At 37.7% G+C, this 5,389-nt stretch overlaps 1 non-coding gene across 1 annotated transcript; it reads left to right on the top strand.

Moving 5' to 3' along the window:
- Positions 1–4,353: 4,353 nt before the first annotated feature.
- Positions 4,354–4,425, top strand: trnad-guc. Its single transcript has one exon. It is a non-coding gene; the product is annotated as a tRNA-Asp (tRNA).
- Positions 4,426–5,389: the final 964 nt, after the last annotated feature.

The following is a 5,389-nucleotide window of genomic DNA, read 5'->3' as shown; positions in this document are numbered from 1 at the left end:
GTCACCCATAAAGATGCACAGCAGAGAGGACTGGAAGTCTCTCAGAGAACATGACACTTCCAGGGCCTCACATATGGCCAGCAGGTGGTGCAGTCACAATCACAGAGGGAAAGGCAAAAATATTCCAATGAACCGCCACTACCCAGAAGACTGATACAGTATCAGGGCACAAAGTGTCTGAGTACAAGCTGCCTTAAGAGAAATCCCAATGCTCAAATCTGTCTTTTCCCTTCGACATTCTGTAAGGCATGCATGCTATGTGTATTCCGGTCGTTTTCTGCCCTTTCGTTCAGATCTTCAGCCCTTTTCTACTAAGCTTAACATTGCAGGGCAAAGGAGGTGTCAGAAAACATCTTATTAAGCTGTAATTTTGAATTGATAGACCGTATTTATGTTCAAATTATGGGACTGATAATGCAAAGTGAATGGGCTTTCATTCATACCAGGCATCTGAAATCTCCAGCCATTACCCCAGTTCAGTAATCTGTATTAAAGCCTCTTCAGACGAACATGCTGAGATATCAGTATGCATAGCATTTACAGAGGCACAGCAGTGCAGCTTCCACCTGCATAGCATTTGCTCAGCTGTGCCTTGTTAACATACTTTGCACATTCCCACTTTTTGCAGAATTGCCTTTTTAGCAAATCAACCACAAGGGTCTCAATCACATTTATTCCCCTCCTTCCCCAACTGTCTCTATAATAACAAGAATAATTAATTATAGCTTTCCTTGTGGATTACGCTCACGGGAGAGTCCTCAAACATTACTATAGAAGCAATTACTGGCAAATAAATGCCCCTTTAACCAGCAGCCTGCCTACTTAGAAATGAATGGAGTTCATTTAAATGTTAGAGCTCCCCCTCCCCCCATCCCAGCTCACACACAGTTCTGTAAACTGGGTATAACAAGGTGTAGAGCTGGATGAACACAGCAGGCCAAGCAGCATCAGAGGAGCAGGAAAGCTGACGTTTCGGGTCTAGACCCTAAGCTGGGTGTTGGTTTATGGAGGTGGCTCTACCTAAGGTGCTTTTACAGATATGTAAAGTATTAGAATGATTGGATCACATGGCACAGAAGGTGCCAATCCTTCCCATTTTGACCATGCCAGCCCTTTGAGTATTCAATTAAAACCAATATTGTATCCTCCCCTAATAGCCCTGTGACTCCTTCTCTTCCAAGTTTTATCCAATTTCATTTTGTACATGATTAATGAATTTCCTTCCAGCAGATTCTCTGACAGTGCATTCCAGATCATAATAAAAGAGGTTTCTCCTAATATTGCTATTGATTGTTTCTCCAATCAACTCAAAATTTCTCCCTTTGGTCCACGTGTTCTCTTTATTTATTCAATGAAATTTCCTGGAGGGGCAAGTTAGAAGTAATCCTACTGCACATGCAATCTCCCTCTGTATTTCCATAGCATGGCTTTATGCTGTATATTCCAGAACAAAGTTCACTATGTCAAAGATCCATGTACAGTAAGTCCATCGCCTTTCTTGTCAGAGTCCTCTATGTCCCGTTATATGAAAGACAATGCTAAACTGGCATTTGTGTATGATGTGAGTACTGACTATTCATATCCCTAAGAGTCTGTTCTGTTTCTGATATTCCCTGCATAGGTTCATTGGAACTGTGACCAACAGATCAAGACATAGCAGGGGCCATCATCATTCTGACCATGATGTTAACAAAGGTACAAAGAAATGGAGAAGCAAATTATTCAGCAAGTCCAGGACCAGCAGCTACATCTAATGCCTGTTGAACAGTGGCTCAGTGGTTAGCACTGCTGTCTCACATTCTCATCATGTCTGTGTGGGTTTCTGCCACGTGCTCAGGTTTCTTTACACAGTCCAATTATAATTGATCAGTGAGAATGTGATGATGTTTTGATTGTTACTGATCAATACGGGTGTGATAATCTTTTGATTTTTAGTGATCATTGTGGATGTCATTATGACAGGTTAATGACTTGAGTATTAATGATCAATGCTGAAGTGATAATCATTTGATTATTATTGATCAGAGCAGGTGTGATGATGATTTGATTATTATTGATCAGTGAGGTATGATGATTATTTGATTACTTTTAATCACTATGGCTATGATAATGATTGGATTTTTATTGATCAGTGACTGTATGATGATGATTTGTTTATTATTGATCAGTATGTTTTTGATTATAATCGGATTATTTTTAATCATTATGGATATTATAATATCTTAATTATTATTGATCAGCAATTCTGTAATAATGTTTTGATGAATATTGACCGGTGTGGATGTGATGGTGCTTTGGTTATTATTGATCAGTGAGGATGTGATGATGATTTGGTTATTATTGGTCAGTGTGGATGTATGATCATTCGATTATTAATGATCAGTGCACGCATGTTTCTGATTCCATTAATTTTTTTTCAATGAAACTGTGATGATAAGTTATTACTTCTCAGTAAGATGTCATTATCACTGGGCTTTACTAACCAGTGCAGCTATGATCCAGATCTCATGATCATTCATCAATGCAGTTATGATTATGATTGGATTATTATTGATCAGTGATGGTGTGATGATGTTTTGGTTATTATTGATTCATGTGGATGTGAGAACGCTTTGATTAATATTGATCATTGAGAGTGTGTTACTGATTCCATTCTTATTGATCAATGATGGTGATCAGTGCAGGTGTGTTCCTTATTTTGTTATTAGTGATCAGTGAGGGTGCGATGATGATTTAATCATTATTGGTTATTGTGTTTTAATTGTGATTGGATTATTTTGATCAATACAGATGTGGCAATGTTTTGATTACTATTGATCAGTGATGTTATGATAGCGGTTTGGTTATTATTGATCAGTGTGGATTTGACGATAATTCAATTATTATTGATTAGCGAGTTTATGTTTCTAGTTCAAGTTTTATTGATCAGTGGTGTAATAATGATTTGATTATTATTCACCAGTTCAGGTGTGGCGTTGATTCGATTATTATTGATCAGTGCAGATGTGGTGATGGTTCCATTATTATTGATCAGTGTGGATGTGATATTGATTTGATTGTGATTGATCGTTGCAGAAGTGATGAGGGTTTGATTATTATTGAACATATGGATACGATAATGATTGGACCATTATTGAACAGTTTGTGTGTGGTTATGATGTGATTACTATTGAACAGTGTAGAAGTGATAATGATTTAATTAACATTGATCATTGTGTGTGTGATAAAGATTCAATTGATCAGTGTCATGTTGTTATAAAGTGGAGATTGACCCCCCTTCTAAGAACTAAAACCAAAATACCCAAAGAGGTGCACGTCACCTTTTAAGCTGTTAAAAAGGAGTGTGAAAAGAGGTGTAACCTGCTTCTCAGTAACTTCTAATGGTTAAATGAAACAAGTTCCTGACATTCACATTACAATCAACAAGTAACAATTTATTTACCTAGCTCTAACAGTGAACACATTAGCTAAACTATTTACAAATCAAATAAACCCCTTCCAACTACTGACCATTCCCGAATACAACACGATTCTCATGGTATGCTGTTCCAATAATTTCAAATCCGACTTATATAAAATAAAAGAAATCACAGCCAGATTTTGTGTCTTCCGGAATGCTCTGTGTCTTCTCCGTCGAATGTTCTGTCAGGAATATTAACTAGTTGTGCCATAGGTACCTTTGATTCAAATGATGCTTTCTCTCAAATTTAGAGAACACTGTGAGAGTCAGCGATTCTCTCTTGCAAGCTGAGAGCTGTTAACTCTAGCAGACGGCAGTTAGCTCCTCTGATTTTCCATTTGCCCTCTCCTTTTATACCCTTGCTGACATCTCAGTTCTTGCAACAGGATTGGTCCAATGTTATCAAAACCATCTGATTTAAATTTAATTGGTTTTTGGTCTCTAAGTGCCTGAATCAAACTGATTAGCTAAAATCAAAATTAGTTATCTTGATAACAAAACAATACCACTGCTTGGCCTGCTAGCTGTATGACTTATGATACAAATGTTTTCATTAGAGTGCTCTCTGTGCACCTGAAAACCCACATGCTGTTGCCCACAGATACTGTTTTTGAATCTCTAAGCGTAAAAAAAGCACATCATCTTTTAAAGGGAACCACGCACTGTTTTTCTGCACCCCCCCCCCTCAGCATTTTGCAAACACTAAATTCTAACTTCCTGCCTTCCAATTCACAATACTCCACCTAACTTCACAACAATGTGATGATTTGATTATTATTGATCGTAGTGAAAGTGATGAGGATTGAATTAAGACTGATGAGTGCCAATATGATAATCCAATTATTAATGGTTAAAGCTGGTGTAACAATAATTCAACAATAATTCATTTGCCGTCCTCGGTAGTATAGTGGTTAGTATCCCCCCCTGTCACGCGGGAGACCGGGGTTCAATTCCCCGCCGGGGAGGCTTTAAGTCTTGAGGATTAGATAGGGTGGACAGTGGGAGCCTTTTTCCTCGGATGGTGATGGCTAGCACGAGGGGACATAGCTTTAAATTGAGGGGTGATAGATATAAGACAGATGTCAGAGGTAGGTTCTTTACTCAGAGAGTAGTAAGGGCGTGGAATGCCCTGCCTGCAAAAATAGTAGACTCGCCCACTTTAAGGGCATTTAAATGGTCATTGGATAAACATATGGATGATAATGGAATAGTTTAGGTTAGATGGGCTTCAGATTGGTTTCACAGGTCGGCGCAACATCGAGGGCCGAAGGGCCTGTACTGCGCTGTAATGTCCTATGTTCTATGTTCTATGTTCTAATTATTATTGATGCTTATTATTTAAAGTGTAAAGTCCTTGATACTGATCCAGCTCCCTCAGAGTCAGCTCTCAGAGTGGTAGGCGCTCCTGTCATCCTGATGAACAGATTAACAGCCCCAATCAAGGAACTCATGTTGTATAAGGTCCACCTAGCTGACCTCATTACAATCACTACAGATATGTACAGGTGTGATGCTGTTTCCAATATTATTGATCAATGCACGTGTGATTTTGGTTAAATTAAAATTGATCAGTGCAGGTGTGATGATGATTCGATTATTCTTGATCATGTGGTTGGAATAATGATTTATTTGTTATTGATCATTGTGGAAGTGATAATGATTTAATTATTATTGATCAATTTGGATGTCGTAATGATTTGATTATTATAGATCATTGATGATGATTTCACTTTTATTTATGAGTGTGGAGGTGAAATTGAATCAATTATCATTGATCAGTATGATTGATATAATGATTTGATTATTACTGAGTGGTCATGGTGTGATGAGAATTTGATTTATATTGATCATTGTTGAAGTGACAATGATTTAATTGTTATTGATCAGTGTGGATATCAGAATGATTTGATTATTATTGATCATTGTAGA

This window comes from Rhincodon typus, chromosome 13 (genome assembly GCF_021869965.1).
Source record: "Rhincodon typus isolate 14 chromosome 13, sRhiTyp1.1, whole genome shotgun sequence".
Classification (NCBI taxonomy): Eukaryota; Metazoa; Chordata; class Chondrichthyes; order Orectolobiformes; family Rhincodontidae; genus Rhincodon; species Rhincodon typus.
This window is presented reverse-complemented; position numbering and strand designations above follow the sequence as displayed.